General features: G+C 39.5%; 1 protein-coding gene, 1 long non-coding RNA gene and 1 other non-coding gene across 3 annotated transcripts in view; 2 read left to right on the top strand and 1 right to left on the bottom strand.

Annotated features, from left to right (window-relative positions):
- Positions 1 to 15,082, top strand: part of LOC144986688 (NLR family CARD domain-containing protein 3-like) — a 520,304-nt gene that overhangs the window by 72,268 nt on the left and 432,954 nt on the right. The window lies entirely within an intron of this gene.
- LOC144988268 (uncharacterized) lies at positions 1,739 to 13,885 on the top strand. The gene is made up of 3 exons (XR_013652125.1): positions 1,739 to 5,083; positions 8,958 to 9,410; positions 12,095 to 13,885. It is a non-coding gene; the product is annotated as an uncharacterized LOC144988268 (long non-coding RNA).
- Positions 2,062 to 2,134, bottom strand: trnaq-uug (transfer RNA glutamine (anticodon UUG)). The gene has a single exon. It is a non-coding gene; the product is annotated as a tRNA-Gln (tRNA).

Here is a 15,082-nt window from a genome sequence, read left to right as displayed (position 1 = left end):
TTCCTCAGTCCTTTCTACATCCCACTTCCTTTTAGCCAACCTCTTCCTCTGGACGCAGTCCTGTACTTCCTCATTCCACCACCAAGTCTCTTTACCGTCTTTCCTCTTTCCAGATGACACACCTAGCACCTTCCTACCTGTTTCCCTGATAATCTCTGCTGTAGTTTCCCAGTCATCTGGAAGCTCATCCTGCCCACCCAGGACCAGTCTCAACTTCTGCCTAAATTCCTCACAAGTTTCTTCATTCTGTAGCTTCCACCACTTGGTCTTCTTTTCTGTTTTCCCTCTCTTCTTCTTCCTGACCTCCAGAGTCATCTTACACACCACCATGCGGTGCTGTCTGGCTACACTCTCTCCTACCACCACTTTGCAGTCATTAACCTCTCTCAAATGACCTCGTCTACATAGGATGTAGTCCACCTGAGTACTCCTACCTCCACTTCTGTATGTCACTCTATGTTCCTCTCTCTTCTGGAAGTAAGTGTTGACTACAGCCATTTCCATCCTCTTCGCAAAGTCCACCACCATCTGTCCCTCCAGATTCCTTTCCTTCACACCAAACCTGCCCATCACCTCCTCATCACCTCTGTTGCCCTCACCAACATGCCCATTAAAGTCTGCTCCAATAACAACTCTCTCTCCTCTGGGGATACTCTCTATGACCTCATCCAACTCACTCCAGAATCTCTCCTTCACTTCTAACTCACAGCCAACCTGTGGCGCATACCCACTGACTACATTCACCATCACCCCTTCAATTTCTAACTTTGGTTTGTTTCCTTGGATTCTTCAGATGGATTCAAGCTGTAAATGTTGTCAGCATAAAGCAAGTTTGGACTAAACTAAAGCAGAAAGTGGCTTTGAAGATGGTCAGGAGAAATGAGGGCTTTTTTCAGGAATTCTTGGAAGAGGAGGACTTCTCCAAACAACCAGAATCTAGGAGGAGGTTTTTTCAGCATTGAGATCAGGATTTAGCATGAGCTTCAATCCCATTTTTGTTCAATCCAAATGTTTACCGTCATATTCAGGAGTTCAACTCTGAAAGCCACCATGACATCATAGACATTAAAGACCCTGTTACCTAGCAACCAAACACAACAAACTGTAGACTATTCAAACTGGACATTTTGGGGCAACAATTCTTTTCTAACTCCAGTTTTTATGAAAAATCCAAATGATGGAAACAGATTGTGTAAAGGAAATGAGGATATATTGGTGAGTCACAGTCCTGGAAACATGAGTTGTGCTCTGATGAAGATGCCTGATCCAAATGTGGATTTTTGAAATGTTCTTCATGAGATTCAAACTGATTGAAGCTTTGAATTAAAGGTGTCAACACATTTCTGCATTGGATTCATTCTGTTTCAGTGTCTAAGGTTGGTTTTGTGGCAGAAGCCAAGTTTTTGTTGAACAGTAGCATTTGAAAAAGCAGAAAGTGGCTTTGAAGATGGTCAGGAGAACTTCTTTGAAGAGGAGGACTTCTCCAAACAACCACAACCTTAGAGGAAGTTTTCTGAGCATTCATAGAATGCTTTTCCAATGACTCATCATTTTCCACAAGAAGCTAATGAGTTTTTCCAAATGCATGCTGGATATTCTTAGAATTTCTGTCTGGATCAGAAATTCAATCAAATGTCTGTGAATCCATGATTTCCTTAGAATCTTTGACTCTAGATTCAGATCCATCTGGTTCAAAGGATGAAACTGCAGCTAAAAGTCTTTCAAAAGTCCAAATCCTCAAAGATGAAACAGAAAGTTCCTAGAAAGTCAAATGAAAAACAATCAGATTGTCTTAGATAAACCCGTTTGGAAGTTAAAGCATAGAAACAAAGAAAGTTCCAAAAGCTAAAAGCCTTAAATAAAGAAAAGTCCAAAGAAAAACAGAAATCCCACATTTGGATCAGTAAAGACATGAATTCTCCAGAAACATCCAGAAACAGCTCTGAGCAGCAGCCATGAAGGGACTGACAGATGCAGTTACAAAGAACAGCCAGCAGGTGTCTCACTGTGTGAGTCTCTGAAGCTTCACCAACTGCTGATTTAGAAAAAAAGTTCTGCCTCCAACCATGAAGGGATTTGAACCCTCAATCTTCTGATCCAAAGTCAGACGCCTTGTTCATTAGGCCACATGGTCTGTGAGAACAGTCAGGTCCAGCTGGAGTTGGAGGAGCTTCTGCTGCCTCAAAGAGGAAGGTGGAGGAGGAGGAGGAGGCGCTGCAGTGTGGTCCTCCTCATGAGTCCTGAAGCTGCACCGTCAGCTGCAGAGCTTCAGAGCTGCTTCCTTCTCAGACTTTCCACTTTCTTTGGCTCTCTGGCTCTGATGCTGCTGCTGCTGCAGAAAAAACAGCTGCTGCAGAAAAACTCTGCAGAGACTCACAGAGAGAGGATGGAGGCAGCAGATGAAGCTGCTGCAGACTGGGGGCGGAGCCTGGAGATGACTGCTGAAGGTCAGAGGGCGGAGCTTCATCATGATGAAGGTGATGCTTGGATTCTGCTTTGATGTCCGTCTGTCCTCAGTCCCTTCATGGCTGCTGCTTCTCTTCTGCTGATGTTTCTGCAGGATGAAGCTGCTGGAAAACGCTGAGTCTCTTCTTTCTGCAGCTTCTAACGGCAGAAACAGTCGTTTCAGTTTAAACATCAATGTTCCAGTCTCACTCCACATAGACTCCTGTCCTTCATCAGACGTTGCCATGGAAACCAGCTGACTCCAGCAGCTTCAGAAGCTCCTATTTGACAGTAGTGGATGAAGCAGGAGAGAAGTTTTGGGGAAAAGCATTTCTTCTTCATCCCTGAAACCTGAATAACTTTGTTCTCTGTTTTCAGCTCTACATTGTCAGATCATCAGTTTTTGGTTTCTCCATGGATTTTCTCCTGTTTCTGTTTATGGATCAAATCTTGACGTTTCTGCCTCTGACTCCAGTTTCTGAATTTTGGCTCCTCCCCTTCCTGACAGCTGGATCCAGTGTGACTCCGGTTCTATGTTGGATTCTCTTCTGCATCTGATCCTCTAAACCAGTGGTTCCCAAACTTTTTCTGCAGGGCCCCCCTTTCTGAAAATAAGAATATCTTTGAGCCCCCCACACTGACACAAACATACAAATCCTTTGTTTCTAAACTCCACCGCGCCTTCTAACATGTGGTTAATGAGAGATCTTTCTCTGAACTGTAGAATTCTGTTATCTAAAGCTGAAGGAATCTCTAGATCTGTCTGTGTGTCTCTGTCTTTAGAAATGCCAAAACACATCTGTAACCTATTAAACAAAACATTATTTGATTTTATTTGGAGGAAAAAATGTCATTACTTAAGGAAAAATGTTTTGTGTAACACCAGAAAACATGGGGGCAAGGATGTATTAACCTTTGCAACTTTAAACAACTCTTTTAAAATAAAGTGGTTAAGTCAGTTATTGAAAGAGGAAGACAATATCTGGCATGCATTTCCCAAATATATATTTGACACAATGGGAGGCATTAAATTCTTGCTAAAATGTAATTATAAAATTGAAAAATTACCCACAAAACTTTCAAACTTTTACAAACAAGCCCTGCTGGCCTGGAAACTTCTTTATAAACATAATTTTTCTCCAACAACTTGTTTTATTTGGAATAACAGTAATGTACAATACAAGAATAAATCACTTTTTCCCTAGATGGTATGATAATGATATTGTTTTAATCAGACAACTTTTCAATTTTCATGGACATCTTCTGACGTCTGAACAATTTGTTTTTAAATTCGGTATTCCTGTTCCACCCAGAGAATATCCAATAGTGTTAGATGCCGTTCCAACCTGTTTAAAGGGATTTCTAACACAAGTCAATGAAGAACCCAGACAATTTTTTTGGAAAATGTGGATATTTGTGTTAATTCAGTTTCCAATAAACAAATAAGAAATCTTTTACAAAACACAACCTTACCTGCTGGGAGGTTTTATTGGGAATCCAAATTTGTGGACATAAAATGGACTTATGCTTGGACTATTAGCAATAAATACTGTCTAAATAACAAAATAAAAAAAGAGTCCTTCAAAATATTGCATTGTATATATCCTACCAAAAGAACTTTGAGTAGATTTGTTGTGGACATGGACCTGTTTTGTTCATTCTGTGGAACTCAGGAGGAAACTATTTATCATCTGTTTGTGGACTGCAGACAGACAAATAAGGTTTGGATTGAAGTGGGAAACTATATTGGAAATATAACTAAACAAACTGTTACATTTTTAGATAAAGACATTGTTCTGGGTTACCTAAATGTCAAAGTAGACAAAGATTGTATCTTCATTACACAATTGTTTTTATTATTGGCAAAATTCATATCCATAAAGCCAAATGGTCAAACTCCAAACCTAAATTCCAGCAGTTTTTGAGTGAAATCAATCAGTAATGTACCATTATCAAACCTCGGCAAAACCAAAAAGCAATTCGAACTAATTTAATTTTTGAAAGATTTAAAATTTATTAAACCCCAAAGATTTTTGAAGTAATAATTCTTTTTGTCTTATATACTTTTTGTTTTATTTCTTATCTTTTTTCTGCAATATATTCACATTTCAAATCCTTTTTTAACCATACTGAGGTCCAGTTAAGCAGTTTATACGTTTCTTATTAAATAAAGTTTGTTCACGTGACCGGAAGTAAACAGCACGGGGCGCTAGCAAGGTGTTAGCTTGTTAGCTGGCTAGCAGCCTTAGCTTGTGTTGAGAGGACGGTGGTGTTTTTTAGGACGTTTGTGAGGTTTTTGGACAGAAAGGACGATACGTGGTTCGTGTGGAACTCTCAGCATTTTCCAAAGTGTCGTAAATGAGTGAAGAAATGTTGAACGGAAAGACAACGTGGATTGCTGTGATTGTGAGACTAGCAGATGATCGATCGGAGCTGCAGTGAAGAGGACGGCGGTGTTTGTGGGAGTTGGAGCTGAAGATCGGAGCAGGAACCATGTCTTCAGAACCTCAGGAAGGTTCTGTCAGAGAACAACTTTCTGCTGCTGAAGGAACCATCGTCCAGTACGAGCAGGAGCTCTGTCGTCAGCGCAGACTGCTGGATAGCAGCTGGAACCCGCAGCTTCAGCTTCACATTGCAGGTTTGTTCATCATTACATCCATTTACAGACAAATAGATCCATAAACGTCTTTGTTTTTTCCGTCTTAGCTGATATCTGGATCCAAACTGTGCGGCTGGATTATAGCTTTAATGTTGCTCTGCTGCTGTTTTAGTTTCACCACTAACGTTAGCTTGGAGTTGTTTTCGGGAGTGATATTTATGCAATCACGTTGCACAAAACTTTCTAAATTGTTTTATTTTTTACTGTGGACAAAAGCACACGAGTTCTTCCAAATAAGACGCTGTGAAAATTAACATATAAAAAAATCTTCTGTTAAATACATTGACCTGCTTTGGTGAGCCATCATTCTTATGCTTATTATTGCTGTTAATCTATTCCAAACCACAGTTTCAGTTGATCCTCAGCCATAAATTCACAAATCTGACTAAATAAAATGAATCAATGCTTAAAAAAGTATGGATTACTGTTAAAGTGATTAAAATGAAAATATTTTTATCTAAAGAAACAAAATCGAGTGTAAAAAGAGCTGGTTCAGCTTCTGAGCCTCAGTAGAAGACACCATGTTTGATACATATGACCATTTGATTGGTTAGAATCTGGACCAATCAGCAGCTGTTTGATGGCTGAAAGGGCAGCACGCTATGAGGAAAACTTGAAGAAAGAGCAAAACAACTGAAAAATTTGGCATTTCACTGCAACAGTTTTATTTAAATAAGAGTCAAATACCTTCAGTTTTTTCCCAATTCACCCTTGACTACATAGGAGGCCAACATTTAACATAAAAGCTCTATCTAATTGGTCAACAACGTTAAGGGCTCCATCTGATTGGTCAAACACATAAATGGATTTATTTGATGTAATAAATACTTAAAGCTGCCATGAGATGGTTTTAGCGTAGTAAAGGTTTACAATTTATCGCGACTTTTGCAATACTGATATTGCACAGCTTGAAATCGGGATAGCAATAAATTTGCGATTTATTGTTCAGGCCTTATGGCAGAAATGTCTCCCTAAACTGAAAACTAAAAAATGCAAAAGCAAAGGGAGTAAGCAAGATAACACGCAGCACATGTGAAAACATTTTTATGAAAGCAAAAGCAAAATTTGAAAAACAACGTTTTTGAAAGGAAATTTAAAATAAGGCAAAACATTTTGATGGTATGATGGTGACACTTCCATCCTTCTTCCATCTTTAGATAACTTTTTTGTAGTATCTTGACTGATGTGTAAAGCTTTGCTGATCTTCTCTTAGCCCTCCCATTTTTGTGCAAATAAAGGATCTCCTTTCTCAGATTTTGTGACATTTCTTTTCTATGGGGAGCCATTGCCAAGAGTGCTGACTCATGGCCCCTAAGAAAAACCAGGAATACGGAGACCTTAAAAAGACTCTTGATGATATCCAAGATGCATTGTATCCCTTTATGGAACAAGTGAATGCTAAGCTAACTCCGCTCTTAGTGCTAATGGAAGGATCCCTGAGGCTCCGCGCTAAAAACGAGCAACGAGATAACCGGGTCGACATTCTGGAGAGAACTACAAGCTTTGTTTTAAACTGAGAAGAACAGCTGTTAATCAGCAGAAGAAGAAGAAATACCAGCCTTGGTCTTTCGATAAATATGGACCCTTTTTACTTTTTATTTTACTACATAGCATTACTTTATCATAAAAAGGGAAAAAAAGAAGAAGAAAAAAGATAAATAAAAATACAAAAAAAAAATAATAAAACAAATGATTAATCAATTATTGAAAATTCATTCAGTCATGTCGCAAGGAAGGCGGGACCTCGGACCATCTGTCCCCTGCCCCGTCCGTGCGGGGCCCTTGGCGGCGGTGGCCGTGTCCCCTGGATGCCAGTTTCCTGGGCCCGGCGGTGCTTTCCCCACGCAGGGAGGGGGATCCCTAAACTTTTTGGCAAGCCCGGAAACCGGGGATCATATTACACCTGAGCCGGGGGTGTCTGTCTCCCTGGGGGGTGGGTTCTGGTCCTTGCCGCCGGCTGCCGGGCCTCGCAAATTTCCATCCTTGGCTGAGCCTGGTCGGGCCATGTCTACAACAACCCTTGTGGGCTCCACTTCTCTCTGGGGTGCCCCTCTCCTGGGCGGCTGGCCCCTGTCTTGCGCCTTTCTGGACCGTCTGTGGCCCTGGTGGGTGGCTGCCTGGAGCGCGGAGCTGGTCTCCCTTGGGGGGTCCTGGCTCATACCTGGGGTTGGGGCGGGGGGATGCCCGGAACTCCTGGGTGGTGATGGGGTGCTCGTCTGGGGCTGCGGGTGCCCTTCTTGGGTGGGGCCCTGCGTTGGGCTCTTCCGGCGTGGCGGGGGGGCTGCTCTCCTGGTTGGGCTGGGGCGGCGCTCTCTTTCCCCCCATGCCTCCCTGCTCTCTGGCTCTGGGGGCCTCGCGGCGGTCCTGCTGGCCCTGGCCTGGGTGGCGGGCGTGGGCGCCCGGGGGCGGTTGTTCTCTGCCTGCTTGCTGCCGTGTGGCGTTGGGGGATTCTGGCTGCCGCGGTTGCTGCGGCGGGGGGCTAGGTGTGGGGGTGGCTGGTTGCTCCCCCTCCTGCTTTCCACATTCCATCATCCATTTTAGAAGAACATAAACACTCAACTGAGCACAGGTGTCAGCTTACCTTTGCACTAACATATTGCGTGAATGAATGAAATATCTCACACTAGTTGGCTTGTAGGCATAAGTATGCGTGTGTGAACACTATCTGTATTGTGTACATGTTGACATGGGGACATTTTTGCAGCTAACAGGTGTGTTTATAACATTTGAGAGTGTGTGTGAACAGGCCCCGCCCCTTTGCGATTTGTATTCTATCTGTACCTTACCGTAATGATAAACATCCAGTAGCTTGTTGCTTTATGTTGCTTCATGGTTTTACCCCCCTCCCCTCCGTCCTATGATCACCCTCCTATCCCCCTCTTTCTAACATCCCTCTCTCTTCTTCCCTTCTTTCCTTTTCCATCCGGTCCAACACAAAAGAATTTCAAAATTAATTTAAAAAAAAATCAATTATTGAAAATTGATTGACTTTTAATGATATTACTTTGCTTGCTCCCAAAAATTGGTAGGCTGATTCATGATTTTTCCTAATGTAAAATAATTTTGTACATATTATGACTTTTGATACTTGACCAAATTTTGCTATGAAAATTCCTGAAACAGTGTTATGTCTATTTTACTGATATAGTATTATTCTTTAATCATATCAATGACTTTTATAAGTAACATAATCTGCATATATTTTGGATACTTCATTGCCATGTTGATTTCTAAAAGTTATTTTTTGCAAAATAATTTAAGTAATTTCCTTTGTCATGTGCTTTATTGATATTTCAAGATTTTTAATTCTGTCTGATAAAAGCTTTGAACCGGATGTTGATAAATTATGTAATAAAATGGTTACAGTAGAACAGGGGTGGGATTATATAAGTTTGCTTCTTTTCACTCCCTTTCAAGCAATATTTAATTTGATGTCTAATTATTCTAAGTTTGATTAGTTATTGTATGAATGTATAACTGATGAGTGTATTGTTTTCGTGTATTATTCCTATTTGATTGCTTGTAATAAACCATTTCAAATCAAATCAAAATAATTGCTGACAGCATGAAATGGGAAGGGCTGTTCTTTGTTAAGAAATGCCCTTTTATGGCCACCTGTGTGCTAGACACCTCTTAAATAAACCAATAGACACACCTATGGTTGAATGCCTGGTAATTAGAATTTTGCAGGTATTTTGCAGGCATGATAGGTTTTAGCATATCATTACACCCCTAATATATTCAGGCTCCTCAAACATTTTCTCCAAAGATCACAGAGTTTATTGGTGCTTGAAAAAACCCAAAAGTCCTGGAAACGTATAAAAGGCTCCTTGTTGTGTTTGTGTCCCTGCAGTTCTCCCCCAGCATTGGATGACTGAAGAGGAAGATCTCTGCAACCATCAGAGGAACTTCAGAGTGGAACAGGAGGAACCAGAACCTCCACAAATTAAAGAGGAACAGGAGGAACCAGAACCTCTACAGATTAAAGAGGAACCAGGGGAACTCTTCATCAGTCAGGATGAAGATCAGCTTGATCTGAAGCAGGAGACTGATACCTTGATGGAGATTCCTACTAATAAGGAAGATGAGAACAGTGAAGCAGATCGAAACAATCAGCAGAGCTTTAATGTAACTGATAGTCAGGATGAAGAAGGAAACCAACATGAAGAATCAACATCAACTACAGATGAAGAGACAGAATCAACATCAACTACAGATAAAGAGACAGACCCACAGAACAGAGATCAGAGGAAGAGGAGGGACAGAAGTCATGTCCAAAGTGTGGACAGCTCTCACATGTCAGCAGGTTAGTGTGAAATGTGCAGTTGGGAAAATGTTGGGAAATGAAAAGACACACAATTGTCTGCATAAATTTTCAAACCTTTTCCAAAAAGGGGAGAGGTGGAGAAACACAACTTGTTAGGCTCTGTGGCTGTCCTCTCTCTGTCCTCAAGGCTAAACGCTTTTTTTATTATTCTTACTTATAAGTAAGTAAGGAAAGATGAAAACATAAAAAATACGTCATTAGAATGGTGTGTTTTTGTCTAGTCTGCATTACAGGTGAGTCAATTTGTGATTTTTGTCTTGAAAGGTAGGATACAAATAAAGTTTACCAACTTTATCAAACAACACCCCCCCCCCCCCACGATTCGCGGAAGCAAATTCAAGCAGTTGTAATCGTCGATTTAATGTTGTAACTCTAAATGATCACATGCAAATGTAATTGGTCAGTTGTGAATTTAATTGTCAAAACTTTACAACAAAGGATTTTTACACACAGATGCAGATTTTTGGTGCACAACTTCTCACATTTTATTTTACAAGTTTACAGATGAGTGTTTCTCACAAAAACGCATGCTGTGTTTATACAATAAATGTTTCAGAATTTCCCCATTGGCTGATGAATCTGTCAATCAAACTCATCAGCAAATAAGGCCTGTTCGCTTTTAGCCAATCGAATGGCCCCTTTCTCCCATTTTCTTATTACAGTTATTGTGCATGCGTGAAACATTTAGATGTTTAACTGTGTCAAACATCCACTATGGATAGCTGCATCTTTACTGTCAATAATAACAAGAATCTAAATGTTTTCTCGCTGATATTCTTTTAAAAACTCCTAGAAATCACCTGGAGGCAGAATCGAATATACAGCGGGGAAAATAAGTATTGAACACGTCAACATTTCTCTCAAAAAACATTTTTCTAATCAAGCTATTGACACGAAATTTTCACCAGATGTCAGCATCAACCCAAGTAATGCACACATAGAAAGAAATCCAAACATTTATGTCCATAAATGAAGTTATGTGTAACAAAGTGTTGGTGATTACAGCCTCAAGACGCCTCCTGTATGGAGAAACCAGTCGAATACATTGCTCAGGTGTGATTTTGACCCATTCATTCACACAAACTGCCTTCAAATCTTCAAGGTTCCGAGGGTCTCTTCTATGAACCCGGATCTTCAGTTCTTTCCAAAGATTTTCAATTGGATTCAAGTCTGGTGATTGACTGGGCTATTCTAGCAGCTTTATTTTCTTTTTCTTCAACCAGTTGAGTGTTACCTTGGCTGTGTGCTTGGGATCGTTGTCTTACTGAAAGATCCACCCTCTTTTCATCTTCAGCAGCCTGGCTGATGACAGCAGATTCTGATCAAGAATGTCTCGATACTTTTCTCCAGTCATTATTCCTTCAATGATATGAAGTCTACCAGTACCACATGCTGAAAAACAGCCCCACGCCATGATGCTCCCACCTCCAAACTTGACTGTTGGTATGGTGTTTTGGGGGTGATGTGCGGTGCCATTTTTCCTCCTAACATGTTGCGTCTTATGACATCCGAAGAGTTCAATTTTGGTCTCATCTGACCAGAGTATCTTCTCCCAGAATGTCATGGGTTTATCCAAATGTTGTGTCGCAAACTCCAAACAAGCTTCAACATGCTTCTTCTTCAAAAATGGAGTTTTGCGTGGTGTGCGTGCATGGAGGCCATGGCGGTTGAGTGATTTACTTATTGTTTTCTTTGAAACAACGGTACCTGCTGATTCCAGGTCTTTCTTAAGCTCTCAACGAGTGGTCCTGGGCTGTTGGAGAACCCTTCTGATGATTGTTCTGACTCCTCTGTCTGAAATCTTGCGAGGAGCACCTGGCCGTGGCAGGTTTATGGTAATGCCGCGTTCTTTCCACTTCCGGATGATGGGCCCTATGGTACTCACTGGAACTTTCAGAAGTTTAGAAATGCGCCTGTAACCAATGCCTTCAGTGTGTTTTGCAACAATAAGGTTGCGTAGGTCTTTGAACAGCTCTTTGCTTTTACCCATCATCAAATACTTCTTGTCTAACACCTTGCTGGTGAGAAACCGTTTTAAAAGGCATCAATCAGGACTATACCAGCTGATATTACTTTGCACTAATAGGGGGCAGGTTAACCTTCTGAATACTGACAAACTCCAGCTGCTTTCTTGGCTTGCCAGACCTTTTTACCCCTCTTTTACTTCATGTGTTAAATACTTATTCCCTGTGCCATTTCACTTTATTACACATAACTTTGGATTTCTTTCTATGTGTGCATTACTTGGGTTGATGCCGACATCTGGTGAAAATTTCGTGTCAATAGCTCGATTAGAAATGTCTTTTTAGAGAGAAATGTTGACGTGTTCAATACTTATTTTCCCCGCTGTACAGTTAAATGACATTGATGACCAACTTGTACCATTTATGAATTACTTTACCGCAATTTCATTTCCTTAAAAGAAAATATTATTTTTTATCTTAAACTGGTTCAGACTAAAGTTTATTGACTGACAAAGCTCTCCTTATGGGAGGAGGGGTGGTCAGCTCATTGCTGTGCTGCTGCTGTGCTAAAGAAAACAGAAGAAACTAATTTAAAAAAAAAATATTGTACATGACTGAGACTATTTACATTTTTAATGGTCCTTATAACACACAAGGTCATTAAAACATATAAAAGATTCTCTTCTTGTGTTTCTGCAGTCCTCCAACAGCAATGGGTGACTGAAGGGGAGGGTCTCTGCAACCAGCAAAGGAACTTCAGAGTGAAACAGGAGGAACCAGAACCTCCACAGATTAAAGAGGAACCAGGGGAGCTCTTTATCAGTCAGGATGAAGATCAGCTTGATTTGAAGCAGGAGACTGATACCTTGATGGAGATTCCTACTTATGAGGAAGATGAGAACAGTGAAGCAGATCTAAACAATCAGCACAGCTTTAATGTAACCGATAGTCAGGATGAAAAAGGAAACCAACATGAAGAATCAACATCAACTACAGATGAAGAGACAGAGCCACAGAATAGAGATCAGAGGAAGAGAAGAGACAGAAGACATGTCCAAAGTGTGGACCGCTCTCACTTGTCAGAAAGTCAGTGTGACTTTGATGTTGGAACAAATCACAAGAAGACAAATCTTGGTAAGAAATACGAGCAATCTCCAAAAGAAGAGAGACTTTCCTCTATCAATTCTGGCAAAAACTCAAGAATAATTACTAACCCGTCTGACTACATGGAAACTGGGTCTGTTGAAAGATGTTATATCTGTAAAGAATGTGGTAAAAGCTTTGGTAACAAATCTCTGTTTAGAATTCATGCAAGAATCCATGCAGAAGATAAGGGATTTTCTTGTAAAGAATGTGACAAATGTTTTAGTCGTAAAACTAATCTCAAAACACATATGAAAACTCATACAGGAGAGAAGCCTTTTTCATGTAAAGAATGTGACAAAAGTTTTAATCAATTATCTAATCTCAAAACACACATGAGAACTCACACAGGAGAAAAGCCCTTTTCTTGTAAAGAATGTAATAAAAGTTTTAGTCGTATATCTGGTCTCAAAATACACATGAGAACTCACACAGGAGAAAAGCCTTTTTCTTGTAAAGAATGTAAAAAAAATTTTAGTCGTATATTTAATCTCAAAACACACATGAAAACTCACACAGGAGAAAAGCCTTTTTCTTGTAAAGAATGTAAAAAAGGTTTTAATCAAAAATCTAATCTCAAATCACACATGAGAACTCACACAGGAGAAAAGCCTTTTTTTTGTAAAGAATGTAAAAAAAGTTTTAATCAAATATCTTCTCTCAACAAACACATGAGAACTCACACAGGAGAAAAGCCTTTTTCTTGTAAAGAATGTAAAAAACGTTTTAGTCAAATTTCTAATCTCAAAACACACATGAGAAGTTGTAAGACCTTTTCTTGACAATGTAAGGATTTAGTGTAAATTTTAAATTCTAAACTTCTCTGAATAGGAGTTCGACCTCTCAACCTTAAGTCAAACCAAAGACTTAATTTCAAGCGGGAAAACTTCTGTATTTCAGAAAAATTAAACATTTTATTTAGAATAAGTTTTTAATACTTAAAACTTCTGGGGTGAAACCCCAATGTTCTAACGAAATCCATAACAACCTGAGCTTTCATTTCATGTACACAGACCCACATGCTGATGGCCTCCATAACATATTGATGCAATAACTTTATTAGAGGAAGGCACAAGCGAGTATTGAATGTTTAGAAATGATTTAAAAAAAATACACTTTAGTTGTCCTTTGTCCCAACAACAGTTAGACTATAGAATGAGACAGTGTAGAACTGCTGAAACTGCTGCTGTATTTACTTATTTTTTCATGAAGTGTACTTTTACTTCCACTTTTATTACTATTTTAATTTTTACTGACTATTTGTTTTTTTAATGGCTATATTTCTTGTTTGGCTGCTGTATCAACTGAATTTCCCTCCGGGGATCAATAAAGTCTTGTCTTGTCTTATCCTGACTTTCTTGGACAGATTTTTTAGGTTTTCATCTTCTCTAAGGCACAATTATCAAAAGCAAAAAAGTAAAGGATCAATACATTTCAATCTGTGTGTAATGATACTAGACAAGGAGTTTCACTGCTGACAAAATGTATAAAACCTTTTTCACAAAATGAATTATTTTAGATGTACCTGTTAATAGAAATGAGCTGTTTTGAGCTGTTTTGAATAATTAGAGCGTGCTTGACGGCGTCTGTCTGCACGCGCACACACGCACACTTTTAACCGAACAGGATTTGGGAAAATATATTTAATATTTAAGTTGAACATTACACAAAAGAGGAATGCATGAAAAGATGAGGCTGGAGGAGGGACATGAATCTCTTTAATAATATCAATACAAGTACGTGTTTTTTTTCTTGCGGGACGGGAGACGGTACAAAATCAATGCATCTCTATTACTGTGCGGGACAAAATTTTATGAGTTTTGCGGGAGCGGGCGGGAGTGTAACGTATACGTTGCGGGAGCGGGCGGGATTGGTCAGAAATTCAGCGAGCGCGGGATGAAGAAAATAGTCCCGCGCAGGGCTCTACTGTCTACCTCACGATACGATTTGCGATACATTGCTCACGATAACGATACTATCACGATATGTCGATATTGTGATAATCGATATATCTCGTCTCTAACAACTCACGATATATCAAACTTTAAGAAAGAAGAACTTGAAAAACTGTTTTTTGGATAATATTTCCCCATTTATTTTTTAAACACCATGATAATAAACAACTTGTGTCTTATTTGGTGTAATGAATAACAGACCTTTGTGTAACAATGCTAAAAATCAGTAATACTCTGTCTTTGACAAACGATGACAATTTTGATTTGGAAATATCTGTAAAATTTGGTTTAAACAATAGCGAACATGAACAGCAGTTCCATTATTTAGTAAAAGAATTCCTGTAAACAGGATAAAAAATGAATAAGTCAAGTAGCTGCCAGACACATTGTTATTAACTTTTGAAAAACAAACCCATAGCCATTGCTTAACTTGAAAGAAATAGCTGTAAATCAGATATTAATTCTGTGAACAAATTATATTGTCTTTGTTCAAAATAAATGACACCATTTAGTGCAAATGTGGTGTAAACAAAAATAAAATTCTCCCAGAAAAATAAAAATCAAGTATCTAGGAACTTTCCTTTAAGTT

The sequence above is a fragment of the Oryzias latipes genome, chromosome 2, assembly GCF_053564925.1.
Source record: "Oryzias latipes strain Hd-rR chromosome 2, Olatipes_Hd-rR_3.1".
Classification (NCBI taxonomy): Eukaryota; Metazoa; Chordata; class Actinopteri; order Beloniformes; family Adrianichthyidae; genus Oryzias; species Oryzias latipes.
This window is presented reverse-complemented; position numbering and strand designations above follow the sequence as displayed.